General features: G+C 35.8%; 1 protein-coding gene across 2 annotated transcripts in view; it reads left to right on the top strand.

The window, feature by feature from the left end:
• Positions 1-19,449, top strand: part of fog (folded gastrulation) — a 269,781-nt gene that overhangs the window by 162,882 nt on the left and 87,450 nt on the right. For both annotated transcript variants that reach the window (XM_067785883.1, XM_067785882.1), the window contains one exon: positions 9,600-9,686. The gene's annotated coding sequence lies outside the window, so the exon portion shown is untranslated. The remainder of the gene's footprint in view (positions 1-9,599; positions 9,687-19,449) is intronic.

Here is a 19,449-nt window from a genome sequence, read left to right as displayed (position 1 = left end):
AAAATTTTTTACACAACAACAAAAATAATATGTAACCAACCTTTATAAAAACAACAATGTAAGTAAGTACATACAGTCGAACCATATCTAAAACCAGCTGACTTTGCTGCCAATCGAAGCCACAAAAACAAACAAAAAACAGATGAAGGGATCCCAACAGATAAACGTTTGAAAAGCAGCTGCAACAAATAACAAAACCAACCGATTGAACAACCAGCTAATATGCGCTACACCACCAAACATTACCTAACTCGCTTTTGTACTAACTAACTATGATAACAGGAATGCAGTGGGGTGCATCAGCAGCAAAGCATCACAAAAATTAAACTTTCTGAAACTGGACTGGACTGTCCAACTGGGACTGAGAATGATTGAAATAGCGTCTGGGTAACTGTCGTACTGGGAGCGCCAAATGAGCGACTGCTTGTGTGGCTTTTGCATTTGGTAAGCGTTTCTAATAGTTTAATCCCGCGTTGAATTTAAATTTGCTTGCAAAGAAAAAAAATTTAATAAAATTGAAAGCATAACAGCAACAACAACAAAAAAATTAAATTAAATTTGCATTGGCGCCAGCATGTTGCATCAACATCAAGATGCCGCTGCACCACAAGCAAGCGCACTTGCAGCAATACGATGCAATGTTCAGATTAGCGTAACAAGTTAAGAACAAAATGCAAGAGTAAAATAAGAAAATTAAATTAATAAAAGTACGAAGCTTCAAATCGCAAAAACGTTCAAGAAAAAACTCTTATATCAAAAAAAAAAAAAAAAAAAAAAGCGACAGTAAGAGTTTCAAAGCATTTGCCTTTGCTGAAAAAAAATACTATAATTGGAAAGCGCAATAAACACTAATGCGCTGCGTTGCTGGTATGGTAGAACGCTTGGCGATCTAAGACGAAGATAAGTAAATTAAATTGCCACATGCAAATTGGCCAGCCCGCGGTATCTTGGTGCGATTTGAATGGGGTAGGGCATTTCTTTATGCATTGTTATCGATTGGAAGGAATTTATTATGGAAGAAAATGGTATACGATCACGTCATAATAGCCGTAATCTCTTGCAACCGACTTGAAAAAAAAAACATTATAGGATACCGAACTGCAGAGAATACTTGAAAAGCTCTTTTTTTGGTCGGAAGTAACAGTGCACACTTTGACTGACGCTTTTATGCCCAAATTTAAAATTTTAGGGGCACAAAGTTCTTATTATGAATGCTATCAAAGTCGACAGTTTTTCAAACTTTACCGTATTTATTTATTTTTTTTTTAGCCGTTTTTGGGTTAATGCGGCATACATCGGAATGTGAAGGGAACATAGATCAAACTATTAAATTTGTTTGCATAACTTCTACTTCATTGCAATTCAGCGAGATTTTGTGGAAAACTTAGATATGGGATAATAAACTTAAACTATGACTTTAGAATATTTCACTAGCCAGTTGAGAATTGCAAGTGTACTCAATAGCCAATAAAATAATAGAACCAAAAATGTTCATCGCTTAAGTCATTTGAAACGGCCAAAGTGCTAAGTGTAAACTAAACTCAACGTGAAAAAACAAGTAAGGATAAGACAGCCTTCAGCTGAAAAATGAATCGTGAACTCTTAAATAATAAGTATAAATTGAACACACAATTAAACAAACAAACATAAATATGCAAAACTGTGCCCTAGTTTACAAAGCTTCTCGTTCGCAACGAAAAATGAGATAAACCGAATTAAGCAAGGAAACAAATACAAGCAGGATAGCCTAGTGGTTAAGTGCAGTGCAGTTTCGTCGATTCGCGGTTCGAATAGCGGTGAAACCTTTGATAATATTACGAAATTGCCTGATGATGATTACGTGGCGGTTTTCGAAATGGTACCATCGCAATATGCCAGTAAATGTTTCTTTCTTTCTTTTCAGTTTCTCTTAGAAAAACATAATAATTGAATATTCAGTTATTATAAGCCGGTGTTAAGATCATGAATTCTTAAATAATAAGTATAAATTGAACACACCATTAAACAAACAAACATGAAAAAAGTTTAATTTTATTTGAAAAAGTTTCATTTGAATTCGAAAAAGATTTATTTGATTTAAAAGATGTTTAGTTTATTTTGAGAAAAGTGCCGTTTGAGCTGGAGGAATATTCACTTTATCTGGAAAAGATTTATTTGATTTGCAAAAAGTTTCATTTGATTTGAAAAAAGTTTAATTTGATTTGAAAAAAGATTAATTTGATTAGAATAAAGTTCAATTTGACTTGAAAAAAACTTTTAATTTAACTTTGTTTGATATGAAAGAAGTTTTATTTGATTTGAAAAAGTTTCATTTAGCTTGAAAAAACATAAATTTTCCTGAAAATGCTATATTAGCAAACCAACTAAATTTATACGAAGAGTGAATCATGGAGAGCACTACAACAAAGTATTTCCGCACTATTGGTGCCAAGGTGAAATTAATTGTAATTCGGGTCCGGATATCACAGAAAGTTCTCGCAACGCAAAGCCTGTAGCAGTATGGTAACCTCTGTGAAAGCCGGACAGAACTGAAAGTGTCAGTAGGATGGGTCTGGCGATATCCTAGGAATACACGTTTATGGGCAACCATTTTTAGAAACTCGAGCAAATACATTTTTTTTATTTTTCTAAGATTCAAAGCAGTTTTCCTTTTTTCAAGATGAGGAGAGTTGAAACCGATTAACTTTTAGCATAATCGATACCCATTAATGTATCTCAAATTTCTAGCGTCTCGTATTTTTGATAGTCTGATAAGTTTAAGGAAGATGAATTTAGCAACATTCATATTACTACCAAAAATAAACAAAGCTTTCACGGAGTAAGAGTAAAGTTCATAAGAACTAAGAAATATTAATGCTTTGTCGTAATCACAATACAACGAAATTATAATCAGCAGTTAAGCCGACAATTTTATTTATGTAAAAAATAAAGATTTTTCAGTTTCACACAAAACCGTTAATTATTTAATTATCTTTTTGTGTAATTTTCTTCTTTTTTTTGTCTCTTACTAATTTGCGTACAAGTTCTTAATCTTCTGTCGTGTTTTGCTTTTGCATAAATATTATCGTGGCAGAAACCACATTTTTCAGCTTCATTTGGTATTAAAAAACTGGATTTAATTTTTTTTTAGTCGCGCAAAAAAGTAAATTTTTTAATTTATTGGCAACAAAGTGACTGTTGGTAAGCATTCTTTGTATAAAATAGCATTTTTGTTGTTGTTTTGACAACTACACAATAGCAAACATATCAAAAAAGCATGTAGGCAAGTGCAGTACGCCAGTGTCTGGTTTAACGTTGACAGTTGACGCCAAAGCGAAAAATTTATTATCCAGTAAAACTTGTAATTGATGCATATGTTTTAGTAGTGGTCTTTTGTTTTTATTTTATTTATTATTATTATTATTGTTTTTTTTTTTTTTGAAGTTCTTCGTGATGTTATCTTCATTAGTGATATAAAGCATTGTTTGGTGATAAAAATTGGCTGGGTTGCGAACGATAGCTCAGATGAACTAATCTTCTCCAAGCGATTTCGCCTAGCAATGGTATTCGCTCTAACTTCACTCGTTTCTTACATCATGTCAATGAGGAAGATGAAAGAAACTTTCAAATTATATGTTTCTATCGTTAAAAATAGTGCAAATACTAGAATGTTCCTTTTGCATTAAGGGATAAGGCCTCTAGCGACTATCAATGGTCGGCAGGTTTAAATTTGGCGAGCTTTTACCAACTTAGATGGTTCTGTACCTGCACTTGGAGAAAATTGGAGAATAATGTTGGTAATCAACTTGGGAACTGATAATTTTACAAAGATTGGAGAATAATTGGAGAATGATGTTGAGTATCTACTTGAAAACTATAACTTAACTTGAAAATTATTGACGGTTTTTGATGGCCTTGTAAGTATTTGTTATTGTAAAACTTTATGCAGTCATATGTTCCTGAAGATGATTTCAGACTGAAATCGAAATATCGACGAATTAGATACTAAAACACAATTTTAAATATTGTGTTTTACTTAACTACGGCCTTTTAGCTCATATAAAGTTTTACAATAACAAATTAACTTAAGAATTTTAAAATTACTCAAAGATTGCATAATAAATGCAGAATGATTTTGATTATCAATTTTTCTCAAAGGTTAGAGATTGATCATCTTAGTAACCATAAATAACAATAAATTTCTCCAATATTGGAGAATAATTTGAGAATGATGTTAAGTACTAACTTAATAACTATACATTTCTCAAAGGCTGGACAATAAATGGAAAAATGTTAAATTGTGAACTAAGAACTTCTCAAAGTTAAAAATAATATGTCTTAGATATGAAGGCGCGATAACCTCCGAAGAGATCTAAGGCCGAGCTTCTCTTCCAATTTGCATCGCGCTCCTCTCAATTTTCCCTACAAATTAGCCGGACGGGACCTACATGTTTTATGCCGACTCCGAACGGCATCTGCAAGGCAGATGAGCTTTCACTGAGAGCTTTTCATGGCAGAAATACACCCGGAGCGCTTGCCAAACACTGCCGAGGGGCGACCCCGCTTAGAAAAATTTTCTTCTAATTGAAAAACTTTATTTCTAAAATTTTGATGTTGCTTTTCCCGGGGTGTGAACCTAGGGCATACGGTGTGGTAGGCGGAGCACGCTACCATCACACCACGGTGGCCGCATTCTTTTATATCTCTAGAAATCTCTGTCACGGGGAAAACAATTTTCGCTTGTTGTTTTAGCACATAAACTTTAAAGAACCATAAACATATGATATCGTCAAAGCAGGAATCGTTCTTTAAGTGTCCTGTCCGCGACATGGGCTCTTAGTTTAAATTCGGGCTGGAAGTTACCTATATAGTATTCCAGAATTTAAAAATTAGTTTTTGCATTTTATATTGGAAGTAGAATTAAAAAAAAATTAAGTAAAATATAATCTAAATTCTTAACATCACCTTTGTGATTAAGAACTGGTGGCACGCTTTTAATCTTAATATATAAAAAACACGTGTCACAACATTTTTGGCCGCGATGGACTCCTTAACTACTGAACCGATTTTGAATTTGTTTTGCACTTAGTGTGTAGTTTGATCTAACTTGAGAGATAGGATAGGTTATAACTCAGTTTATAGTCGCAATATTATTTTATTGCAAATTTTTTTTATTTGTTTATACGTAGTAATAAAATGTTACGTATACGCAGTGGCACTCATATTTTCAGGTGGTGAGGATATACTTCCGTGTAATTGCTTGGTATTTAATTAAACAACCTGCTTATCAATAAAAATATTATAGCGAATGATATCAAGTATAGCACATCACCAGGCCCGCCGAGAGGGTGGGGGATTTCTGAGAGGGTCCGCGATTTAGAGGTACTATGACTTTTTTTTAATTCAGGAGAGTCCTTAGTTGTGTAGAGGGTAATTTTCATTTTCATGCCCCTGGGTGACTCAGGTCTCGAAATATAGGCAAAAACGTGGGCCAGTTAATGCCTAGACAGTGTTTATACAATATGGGTATCAAATGAAAGCTGTTGATGAGTGCTTTAGTACAGAGTAATATATTATCCAGAGACGGACTGGGACTGGGATTAGGACTAGGACTGGGACTGAGACTCGGTGGGACTGGGACTGGGAAATACATACCACCCTGTGGGACAGGCAATAAGGGATGCAGAAGAATGAGAAGAAATTGAGAGAAGAGAAAGGAGAGAAGGAGATTGAGAAAGAGATAGAATGAGACGAAGATGGAGATAGATGAAGCGAAAAAGACGGAGGGAGGAGTGAATAAAATGATTAGGAAAAAGTGAAGAGGGGGGAGGGCAGAGTCAGATGGAAAAAGCTTATTAAAATGTAAGCAGATAGGCCAAATTTAGGGCAGGACAACGTCTGCCGGGTCTTCTAGTAATAATAATAGAAAATAACTTAAGAGTAGTCAAGTAATGATTTGTGAACTAATGAAATTCACAAGGCATAATTGCAAAAGAAGCTCATGAAAAAAACATTGAAAGCAAAACATATACAATTTTTAATTTGTTGCTTAATCTTAGCATGAAGCGGCATAAATTACAACTCAGCACGAAATCAAATAATAAAAAGGTATACTTAGGTACAAATGAGCAGCTATTCATCATAAACAATTTTAATATTTAATTATTATCAAAAGGGCTTAGAATTAGCGATGAGCTAAAAGTCAAGCGGCTGCTTATTGATTGATAGTTTACAGAAATAAACACTTAAAGTTTATCACGAAGTAAAAAGTTTAAATTTTCTGATATGTTATTTCATTCTACAATGTAATCCATAGAAAAACTTTGACTATATTTGCTTGCCAATTCGTTTAGTTTATTTTGTTTAGTAGCTTTTCACTTATTCTTCGTGTCATTGATTATATAATAAACGTTAAGTTTTTTAATAATTTTTTTTTTCAAAAGCCTTAAGACAGTAAATTAAAAGCTTTTATTTATTGTCGCACATCGAGCTCCGGCTATACCGATCCCCAATCACTGGCCTCCCGAGCCATTTTTCCATCCCGAAATCCCGGTATTATATCAGAGTGCAAATTTAAATATCTTTAATTGTAAATTTTTATTTTAATTCAATTTCAAGCCACTCATGTCTCATCGCGTCTAGCGATTCGACGCCTTGTGTTTAGTATCACAAAGAATTTTTTAACAATTGTTGCGTTTTGTTGCGTAGAACAATTGTAAAAGGGTTTATATACAGTTAGGTTAGGTTGAACTTTTCTGTATATAGTGTTACCAGAAGTCTATTCGACGACCGGAATGAAAAACCTAATTCCTGCCCAACCTCAAGAAATAGTTGTTTTATAACATAATTCCTTGTGCCTGACTAGGTTTTTCAGTTTAGTCGTCCTCCTTTTGGCAAATACTGCAGGCTTACTTGGAACTATCTTACCCGATGCTTGCAGAATTGACAGCTGTGTCGCTGGAGTCTTAATCTGATAAGCCTAAGACACAAATATAGAATTCGTTCAAGCGGGCTGCAGTTTGCTGTTTTAAGTGATACGAGTAATTTTTTTAGTCTATATCTGATTGATCAACATTTAAATATCAATGCAATCGGTGTCATGACAATGTCGCGTGAAATTTCATTGCTATGGGTGAGTTTCAGAAAGTTGTGGATATGCTGCTACGAATCTTACTTGTTCTGAACTACATAAACTAATAATTTTTTTATGACATGTAAGTAAATACATAACATATTTAGTTATGCTAATTTTTTTAGTTGTTGTTCTTTGCTTCTCACCATAATATTGTAAGCTATTATATTTATATGAAATTAATGTATTTGTTGCCGCCTTTAACTCATTAATTTTGTCTGTTTTCTTGCCGAATCTTTTACTCAACCGATAAGCAAGCCGCAACATCTCATTTATCTTCTACTACATCGCAAACGCTGCCATACATAAAACCGCTGTGAGAGTAAAACATCAAAAGCTAATGTAATTGTCAGCTGATAAGATTGGTGTTCTCTAAGTTCAAAAAGATAATATAGAGTTTACGAGCATAGATTAATATGGAGTTCACATCACATGCTAGTATGTATGTGTATGTGCGAATTTATAACTTGCAAAATGGCAGCGAGCGGATAATAAGAAATATTGGGATTGTGATTATTTTTATGACACTTTCATATATTTACATTTATGAGGGTGGGCCAATTTGTATGGACCCAACAAACACAATTTCTAACGTAAGAGAAATATTGTGATTTTACATTAGATTTCTTATGTAGTTTTCTAATGCATCTCTAATCGAAAACAAGGTTAGATAACTAGGTTGAAATTCGATAAGAGAACGATTTCAGAAACACTAGAAATGCGATGTTCTCACAGCTATCTATTATTTGTGCGACATAATCACACATCCTTAGTGTTATACAAATGAGATAAAAATCGCTTTCGAAAATATTGGTACTTGCAAAAGCAGTTTTTCATTTCTAATAATGAAAACTTTTAAGTGCAAATGAATAAAAAAAAGTTGAAGAGGGAAAGTGAGAAAACTGCTGGCATGCTCTTCGACTGGAATTATCAAGAAAATCATCAACATCTCAAATCAACGCAGAGATATATAAATGCTGAAGATTTCTCCAGCGCTGTGCAAATTTCGTTTAAGTTAGGTTTTAGATAGTTATAAGAAAGCTCTGAATTACATTATAGAAATTATTCGCTGAATCTGTTGCCAAGCGCAAAACGCAATTTCGGAAATCCTTTTATAAGAATATTTATTGAAGTGCAAGGATAACTCTTAGGGGAAGAAAAGTGGACACGGAATGTGGACCAGTGGCCGAACTATTCTAAGTAAAATAGTTTGTGGTGCGATTTGCTTGAAAATTGGTATAGGGGTACCTCCCTGACAAGTTATTTATTTGGGAAACATTTCTTTCCGGGTCGTGGACCAGGGACCGGCCTATTTCAAAAAATTGAACAATATTCGCGTTGGAAACTAATACTGAGAGAAATTCGAAAATCGGTTATTTCCCTTTGTTTAAAGGTAAATTCACAAATCGAAAGTGAGTACTTTGAGTAGTTATAAAGCCAATGTACATAAATTGATACGAATTGATAGTGAATTATGTGGCGCAAAAAGCTGCCAATACCTTTTGTTAAATAACCTACAGAGGGTACACATACAGTGTGATTTCTAGCTTTTTACCCTTTTTGAATTTTTTTTGACATTTATAAGCTCTGCTGTACAAATAAACAATAACATTTATAAAGTTTAAATGGGCTAGAAGAAGCAGAAAAAGAAAATAGAAAAACGAGCAAAAACATCACGGAATGATGCATTGATGCATAGAATTAAACTGTCAATTTCAACAAATTAGAGTGGGTTTGGGATTATGCTTTGCAGATGATACATAAAAAAAAACATGCTACATACGTACAGTGGCGAATAAAAAATGTGTGTTTTCATATAAACCCATATCAAATTGGCATTAAAAAGTAAATGCAGCCAGTAAACGTTTTATTGTAATTGACAGGTGGATTTTGTAGTGAAATATTAAATGCGAAGGCAGCTATATGGTCTGGTTTGAACAATTCGCATTAGAGCTAACCATTTTTCGAAATTATTCGCGAAAAATGTCTCGCGAGATTCTCAGGTCTCGAAATACTCGTAAGGGTCGCGAGCTTCTCGACATTTAGTTTAATCGCTGCATTGGAAGAAGGATACTAAGTATGACCATACTCTCTTGGATCAAAAAGATCTAATTTCTGTATATTGGAACTATTTTCCGCCATCCCTTGTCAAATTTCGATTTCGAAACCGGTTAGCCTCCAAACCAAATTTTATAAGGGATGACGGAAATTTTTTTTATTTATAGAGAAATTATCCACCCTGTCGGAAAATGAACACAACAAAACGAGTCAGTTCTAATTTCGCTATACCCAGTAGCAACTCATTCCAAACCAATATCAATTATAATTACTGAAATATTTAATAATATTTATATTTGTTTTTTATAACATTAAATATATATTTCCTTGCTACTTGTAACTAAGTACATATGTACATATGTGTTAAAAGAATGTTATTAATTTAGTACGTTAATTAAAATGTAATAATGTATTTTTGTTGTTTTTACAGCTCGCGCTTTTAAGCCACGTGTGCAGTAGTGCATTTTTTCTACTTTGAACAAAAACTCTATCAATTGCTGCCTTATCATATCATCGGGTATGTACATATTTATATACATACATATATACATAAGTATTTATATTTTTTTAATTTTATACAGTGTTTTAATTTTCATAATGCTCTGTTTGTCGATGACGAAGCCACCTACTACTAAATTAGTTTAAAACACGTTCAAATGGCCATTGCGATTCTTATCTCAAATACCGAGATTTGGCCTTTTTTACCTAAATAGACTGGACTTCATACGAAAGCTCTGTTAACTTAACAATTATTCAAGTCACCCTAAGAATACTATTGAAAAATGGTAAAATAACAGATTTTCGTCAAAATTATATTAACAATGAAGGCTTTTGATATGATAAAGATTTATGTGGGATATTACCCAGGTAGTGAGCGCCGTGGCGCATTTGCATAATATTGACACTTGTTCGCTGATGAAATTAGCAATAAAATAAGTTCTCTTAACATAAAAATCAATTCGATTGATTGAGCAACTGTAATTTTCACAGAATGTTATTGACTTGAGACAAACAGTTTCTCTTCTGCTGAAATGACTAAACAAATTTGTGTTCGGTAAAAAAATTCGCTCGAATTAACCATAAAGCAATAAACTTTACGAAATGTCTATTAGTTAAGAAAAAACAAACCCGATTCTTTGATTTTACAAGCGTTATCTTCTTTGCTCTTAGTAAATCCCACCTTTTTTATTTGCCTTACTTTGTCGTGTGGATTATTATTGTTAATATATTTATTTATTGTTAATATATATCACCACAAAAAATATATCAGGGTCCGAAAAGCTACTCCGATATGCAAAAGTACCTAATTCTATAATATATAGATATACGGTGCTAAACAGAACTCGGATCAAAAAAAAAAAAAAATTATGAAAAAACACATATGCGAAGTAAAAGACCTGGATCTGAAACGTACCTGAATACGACAAAGTGGCCGGCTCTAAAAAAGGACTTGGTTTTTAAAAAGTACCCGTATGCGAAAAGTACATGGTTCAGAAGGAGTATATTGTTTTAAAACAGTAGCTGGATAGGGCAAAGTACCCATTTCAATCAAGTACACGGATGTGAAAAGTACCCGGTCCGGAAAAATTATACGCATCAGAAAAAGTACCCGGTTTTGGAAAAGGACTTGATTTTTTAAAAAGTGCTGGGTTCCTATATAAGTATGTCGCTCACTTTCTTCAGACATACAACTAGTATAACTTAAAAAAAAAAAAAAAAAACTTGAGAAAGGTTGTCACTTCGACTCAGAGGCATTTTTGTCCATTGTCAGTACGCTCAGTGAGTGCCGTATGGCGGCCCATTCGACCAACCAGATTATTTTTTAGTGGTCATCAACGAACTATTTGCTTTCTCTGATGAACCTTAGTTGGAGTGACAGATCCACTTTTCCAACCTCTGCCAGATTGCCAAAAAACCGCGCACCCAGAAATCCGAGTCGCCTTGTTTGCAGTCTTGGACATCGGCAGACAAAATGATGCATTGACTCCCCTTCCTCCTCTTTAGCTGACAGCTTCTGTTGAGGAAGCTTCTTGGTATGAGCCACCGTCGGAGCATTGGTGCAATAGCGCAATGACCTGTGATGACACCCGTTAGTACTTCCATTGCGGATTTGTTCATTTTGAGAAGGACGATAGTTGCTTTGCTATCCCAATATGGCCATAAGGACCTCGAGATCTCGCAGTCATAGCGGTTGATCCACAGCAAGTCCTTTGCCCTCATATCATATTCCTCGATTTTCCTCAGGACATAACCCACCGGTGGTCGTACGAAGTTGTCCACCTCGCTTATGTTCATTTCGGAACATTTCCTGGCCATCTAATTTCGGCGTGCCATTTTTTTATCAAATCGTGCTGGCGTTGAAAGAGCATTCAACAATATAAGTCCTGACGCCGTTAACAATGCTTTAACGGGTCTGGACGTAAATAGTCACCTAGCGGGACTGATTGATCAACTGCTCAAGGGAAGAAAAGTGCTTTCCTCACTGGGGACGGTTGATATAACACGATTTGTCGCAAGGGGCACACCCCAGGGTGGTGTCATTTCCCTTCTACTATGGAACCTAGCCGTAAACTCGGTATTAAGAGATTCTAGTTGGGGGAGCGGGAAGATTGTGGCATATGCTGATGACCTAGCGATTGCATTAGAGAGACAAGATCCCTCAAACTTTATACGACTTGATGCAGGTAGCATTGCGAGAGGTTTCCCTATGGGCCTCATATGTGGACTCAGCGTCAATTCCGATAAAGTTGAGCTTGTCTTATATATCAAACGATACAAATTACCATCGTTAAACCTACCAGAACTAAATGGGATGCGCCTAAGCCTGGCAGCTAAGGCCAAATTTCTAGGCGTAGTTTTAGACAAAAAGCTGAACTAGAAGGAGAACGTCATTCAGTAACAAAAGAAAGCGTACAATGCATTATATACGTGTAAAAGAGCCATTGACAAAAAATGGGGACACACACCCAACATATGCAGATGGATTTATACCGCGATTATCCGACCAATACTGCTGTATGGTATAGTCGTATGGTGGCCAGCCTTGAGAAAGGCGTCAACCCTAAATTTGCTGGGTGAAGTCCACAGATCCAGCATGAGCAGAATAAGCGGGACTCTAAGCATGATCAGCATATGCGGGGCTCTAAGAACAACGCCTAGCGAAGTTATTCAGGTCATTCTGGACATCCTTCCATTGGATCTAGCTGGTTTTCGATGCAGCAACGTCAGCCCTGCGTCTAAGGGATTTGTCGTGTTGGAACAACAAGGCCACAGTACACTCAAGTATACTAAACAAATACAGTTTTCTTCCTCCTAGAACGGATCGCTGCGCAACCACAACAGTTGCGGAAACCAACTTTAAGATAAACATCCCCAGCAGGGATGACTGGACGGAGTCGGATGGGTGCCTTGCCATATAAACGTACGGCTCCAAGCTAAAAAGTAGAGTTGGAGGTGGAGTTTACTCAAGTCACCTTGACATCCAGCTCTCCTGCAGACTACCCGACCACTGCAGTTTATTCCAAGCAGAAGTTGCAACCATAATGGAAGCCACAGCTAGGATAGGGACACACACCGCCGGCAAAGAAATTTTTATTTTCAGCGACAGCCAAGCTGCCATAAAATCTCTTGGCTCCTACTCGTTCAATTCTGAACTAGCACGAAACTGTCGCCGATCTCTTCAAGAGATGTCTGAACAGAACAGTTTACACCTCACATGGGTCCCTGGACGTAGGGATATCGAGCAAACTGCATTGCAGATGAACTCGCTAGGCAGAGTACAACCAGGCAGGTTCTTCCTGGCCAAGAACGTTTAGGTAGACCCCTGTCCACATGCAAGCTATTGCTAAAATAGCACATCCACCGTCAAGCCGACGAAAGGTGGCTACAAACACAGTGGTATCAAACATCGAAAGACCCTGGACTAAATGGGATCCTAAAAGATCCCTTCACGTGTACAAACTAAGAAGGGATACAATTTCCAGCGCTTTCTGGGTGCTCCATTTCTATATAATCTGAGCCAGGTTGTGGAGCATGGCGTCAAGGACCTCGTAGCTTTCATCAGGTCCTCAAAATGGTTCGAAGAGGAAAGGTAATGGTATATTTTCGTGGTATCTGAACAGGCCTAATACTACTGGCCTAAGTGTGCCCTCAGGCAGCCACCTCAACCTAACCTAACCATGTTCAGCTTTGTTATAAAAGTTACAATATAATAGCGCTTCTTGTATATTGGCTTTTATATATGTAAGTGTGATGATCGATGTAAATTAATATTACTTTATATATTTTGTTTTAGACAAAATCCTACTGCGTTGATGCAATTTTTGTTATACTAATTCACCACACTGTGCAAATAATTAATTTAATAAGCGTAAAAACACTTGTTTATTCGCGGGAATCTCCATATCAATAGTTCACAGTTCAGTTGTCTGTTTATGCGAATATATGTACTTTTGAGGGTAATTTTTGTGTTTCATAAGTAAATAAGGGGGGTCCAAAATTGTATGTCGAAAGAACCTGCAAAAATATAATTTATTGATATTTACGCAAATATTGTTACAAGAATACTTCGCTAAGTTTACGCTTTCATAGCGAAGCTACCAAAATAAAAAGCTCCTAAAAAAGAGCGACGCAACTTTTCTTTTCGCAAATAATAAGCGCCTAATACGCAGCAAAATATCCGCTAACACGTATTACAATCAGAGAAGTGCAAGTCAGATTTCACAAAAGTGCTTCGCTAACTACACGTGGGCTTGGCGTTCACAAGAAACCACTTTAAAGAGAGCCAACATTTTTCTATTCGTAAATAACTATGGGCTAATATGCGAAAAACTACCAGCTAAGTGATATTTCGGTCAATGTAATACAATTCACTTTTACGAAAGTACTTCAGTAACTTCACTTCTCCTAAGCGAAGGCACTAAAAAGCTATACGAACAGTTTTCCTATAGTAACTCATTGGCGAGTAATACGCAACAAACTACATTCAATCAGAGACGGGTGTCAGTTTTTATTTGATGTGAACTTAACGAAGCATCAAAAGCTCTTAAAAAGCAAAAAACACACAATTTTCTATTCGCAAAAAATACCAGCTAAGACGAATTTCAAAAAGAAAAGTGCAAGTCAGGATTTACGAGGGTTCTGCAATAACTTCACGTTAACTTAAATAAATAAAAAAAAAAAAATGGAAGGCGCGATAACCTCCGAGATCTAAGAGAGATCTAAGGCCGAGCTTCCCTTCCAATTTGCGACGTCCACCTCTTGATTTTCCCTACAAATTGGCCGGACAGGACTTACAGGTTTTATGCCGACTCCGAACGGCATCTGCAAGGCAGATGAGTTTTCAATGAGAGCGTTTCATGGCAGAAATACACCCGGAGCGCTTGCCAAACACTGCCGAGGGGCGACCCCCTTTAGAAAAATTTTCTTCTAATTTAAAAACCTTATTTCTAAAATGTTGATGTTGCTTTTCCCTGGGTGCGAACCCAGGGCATACGGTGTGGTAGGCGGAGCACGCTACCATCACACCACGTTAACTTAGCGTTCACATTAAAAGCGCGATACATTTTTTTCTCTTTGCAACTAATTAGCGCATAATTTGCGGCAAAATACCGACTAATAACATCCAAAAACCGTGTAAAAAAACTATCGAGGTTGATTCCTGTCACCAAAAAGTTGCACCCAATAATTAAGTTGAGATGCTGAAATGAAATCTGCTGTAGGTGTATTGAAGTGCCTGCTTGAACCTTGCGTTCAGTTGAAAGCCTAGCCTCTTTGGTTTCGATTAATATATAGATTCCTGAAAACGAGGTCCACCATAGTGTACTTTTATACATGCCGCAATTTGTATATTTGCACATAATATTTGAAATTTCCGATTAAAAACCGCTGTTTCAGCAAAATTAAATATATGCCATAATTTTTTCTATCGCTTGACAACTTTGCGTTGCTTTCCCCTCCTTCTTACTGTCAGCGCACATTTTTTTGCGCTCGCATAATTCAGCAAATATTTACTGCTGTTTATATATTTTTAAAAAGTTTTTTTTGTCATGACACATTGCTTTAATTTATTTAATAATTTCAATATATGTATGTACATACATTTTACAAACCAACTATGTCATAATACGGCAATGCTTTTTAAAAGTTATGTAATCATATGGTTGTTTGTGTATAAAACTAGTACCAACTTTTTAATGTATATCTATGTAATAAATTTTTTACCAGTTATATAACTGACATTTTCAAAAGTGTATAAACCAAAAAACAAAAAATAAACAAACAAACGAAATTATAAAAAAAGTGTTTTTTAGCATTTTAATGCTATGAATTTTTAGTTTGTTATTTGTAAATAAAACATGCGGTGACATCGGCGCTAGCCCGTAAATACCAAACTATGCATGTATGTATGTGTGCATTTAAGTAACTCCCGCCATATTTCTAACTTATGCCCATCTCTGGGTTCGTTTGTGCGGGCGTTGTAATAAAGTTTTGTTGACAATTTAATTCGCTCAGTACCCAAAATTGTTCACAAAATATTATGGCAATTTTAAAGTTCACAGTTGATTGCTTAGTAAAACTAACTTTTTCGTTAAGCAAAAAAATAAAGCGAAAATGAAAACTAGAATTAAAAAATGTGATCAAAGCTTGAATTTATATGGATCAAACGTAATTATTTTCGTCATATTTGAAATTGCATTGAAATAGTTTGGTTTTTGCACCTTTTCTATTTTTTGTTCCTTCTCTTTTTTATACTCAGCTGAACAGAGCTCAGAGAGTATATTAACTTTGTTCGCATAACGGTAATCCATAATGGCATAAACTAATCGAGATAGATATAGACTTCTATATATCAAACGATCTGGGCGAAAAAAGAAATTCATTTAGCCATGTCCGTCCGTCTGTCCGTCCGTCCGAAAACACGATTAATTGAGTAAATTTTGAGGTATCTTGATGAAATTTGGTATGTAGATTCCTGGGCGCTCATCTCAGATCGCTGTTTAAAATGAACGAAATCGGATTACAACCACGCCCACTTTTTCGATATCGAAAATTTCGAAAAACCGAAAAAGTGCGATAATTCATTACCAACAACGGATAAAGCGATGAAACGTGGTAGGTGCGTTAACCTTATGACGCAAAATAGAAAATTAGTAAAATTTTGGACAATGGGCGTGTCACCGCCCACGTTTAAAAGAAGGTAATTTAAAAGTTTTGCAAACTATAATTTGGGAGTCGTTGAAGATATCGTGATGAAATTTCGCAGGAAGGTTACTACTATTACTATATGTGTGCTAAATAAAAATTAGCAAAATCGGATGGCGAACACGCCCACTCAAAAAAAAGTTTTTTAAAGTCAAATTTTAACAAAAAATTTAAAATCTTTACAGTATATAAATAAATTATGTCAACATTCAACTCCAGTAATGATGTGGTGCAACAAAATACAAAAATAAAAGAAAATGTCAAAATTGGCGTGGTTCCGCCCTTTTAGTTCAATTCGTCTAGAATACTTTTAATGCCATAAGTCGAACAAAAATTTACCAATCCTTGTGAAATTTGGTAGGGGCATAGATTCTATGACGATAACTTATATCTGTGGAAAAGGGCGATATCGGTTGAAGCTACGCACAGTTTTTATACACAGTCGGCCGACTATCCTTCCCTCCGGCCGTTAACACGATAACTTGAGCAAAAATCGATATATCTTTACTAAACTTAGTTCACGTACTTATTTGAACTCACTTTATCTTGGTAAAAAAATGACCGAAATCCGACCATGACCACGGCCACTTTTTCGATATCGAAAATTACGAAAAATGAAAAAAATGCCATAATTCTATACAAGATATGAAAAAAGGGATGAAATATGGTATTTGGATTGGTTTATTGACGCAAAATATAACTTTAGAAAAAACTCTGTAAAATGGTTGTGACACCTACCATATTAAGTGGAAGAAAATGAAAAAGTTCTGCAGGGCGAAATCAAAAGCCCTTAGAATCTTGGCAGGAATACTGCTCGTGGTACTACATATATGAATAAATTAGCGGTACCCGACAGATGATGTTCTGGGTCACCCTGGTCCACATTTAGGTCGATATAGCGAAAACGCCGTCACATATACAACTAAGAGTCACTCCCTTTTAAAACCCTAATTAATACCTTTAATTTCATACCCATATCGTACAAACACATTATAGGGTCACTCCTGGTCCACCTTTATGACGATATCTCGAAAAGGCGTCCACCTATAGAACTAAGGCACACTCCCTTTTAAAATACTCATTAACACCTTTCATTTGATACCCATATAGTACAAACACATTCTAGAGTCACCCCTGGTCCACCATTATGGCGATATCTTGAAAAAGTGTCCACCTATAGAACTAAGACCCACTTCCTTTTAAAATAATCATAAGCACCTTTCATTTGATACCCATATCGTACAAACAGATTCTAGAGTCACCCCTGGTCCACCTTTATGTCGATATCTCGAAAAGGCGTCCCCCAATAGAATTAAGGCACACTCCCTTTTAAAATACTCTTTAATACCTTCCATTTGAAACCCATGTCATACAAACGCATTCCAGGGTTACCCTAGGTTAATTTTGATAAATGGTGATTTTCCCTTATTTTGTCTCCCAAGCTCTAAGCTGAGTATGTGATGTTCGGTTACACCCGAACTTAGCCTTCCTTACTTGTTGTTAATGTCTTTTGGTTATAGTTGTTTAGATATCATAAAAAACAAGAGCTTTTCCAGGTACCGAAAAAGATTTCCAGAAGAGCTTACCTGAAATGATACAAATAAAATAAAATTTATTAAAAGGTTTAAAAAAACTTATTTGAGTTATTATATATACATGCATATATGCACACGAGTACAGAAAAACCCCTCCTTATGGACACCCTTATTAGGTGGGCACCTCCCTTGGCTGAACAGTTTTTTATGCAACAAACTATAGCTACAATTTTTAGCACAAATTGCCCTCCGTGGGGCGTACACTTTTTGATATAAAATGGGATGAAAAAACTCTACTGAGCGGACACGAACCTCTTATCTAAGACGTGTTTTTATGATGTATATTGGAACGATTTTCCGTCATCCCTTGTCAAATTTAGTTTCGAGATAAACCGGTTTCGGCGTTGTGCCATCATCAGTGTCGATTTTCGTTATCCGATCCATCAAGAGGCAATGGTTGGAATGCACTTTCCACTTATGACAACTCCATCCTTATCTGTACACGCCGTAAATTTGACTGGTCCGTCTTCGAACCACCTGAGCAGTTGGCTGATAACCAGCATTCACAGCAGAGGTGATAACATCCCGCGGCGTGCCCTTGTTCACTGATTTGGGGCCTCATACAACCCACATAATGAAGTAATCTTTCTGCAATTTTACATGCAGGCGATCCATCTTGTTATGGCTGGATGTACTTAAATTTAATCAATACCATTATTGGTCACCTCTTTTTAGACATTGTTGAAAGTCCCGGCAATATATAGGAAGATTCCTTAAATTCAAGGACTTTTTCTATATTTATTACCACCAGAGCCGCGTCTGCCGACTTGATTTTGTGTATGCAAACTGTGTTGTGGAGAACAGTTTTTCATCTATGTTGAGGTTTCCCCGGCGATTTAAACCAAGCCCGGCACTACCTGCTTCGAAAAGTAAGTGCTACCTATTGGCTCTTTAGCATCATCTTCTGATAGGAAATTGTGTCTAAAAGCGCCTCAAGGGACTCTTACTTCTCTTTTTGTTTGTTAGTCCCTTGGCCATACTCCTTCTTGCTTTGACTTTCCTCCACAGCGCTGTTTAGCTGGAGCACTCGATGTCCTCACAAACATTTTTTCTTGACATTCTTCGCTTTGGAAATTTCACGCTTGTTAATATACTCCTCTAGTATTATTATTAGTAAATGCATAGTAAGTAATAATTAACAAAATCAATTGAAATTCCCGCAGAGTCACTGACTCTAATCAAGTATGACCAAATGATCCAATCCATGGCCAACTGAAATTTTTATGAATGTGAAATTAGCCATTAAATACGTCACAATTTTTATGACCATGAACTCTTTACTGTTAAGCGCATTAAATCTGCAGTAATAAATAAACATACCTACATACATGCATATGCCAAGTGAGTACACAAGTACTTGCGTCATAACCGAATTGGTAAACAAATGCATGGCTAGCTAAACTTATGGTAAAACTAATAACAATAACAACCGGGTAATACCAAACAAATATAGTTGCAATTGTTTCTGTAACACCTAAATGT

This window comes from Eurosta solidaginis, chromosome 4 (genome assembly GCF_040869045.1).
Source record: "Eurosta solidaginis isolate ZX-2024a chromosome 4, ASM4086904v1, whole genome shotgun sequence".
In the NCBI taxonomy this organism is placed as follows: Eukaryota; Metazoa; Arthropoda; class Insecta; order Diptera; family Tephritidae; genus Eurosta; species Eurosta solidaginis.
The sequence above is the reverse complement of the archived record's forward strand: the minus strand, read 5'-3'. Positions and strand labels throughout refer to the sequence as shown.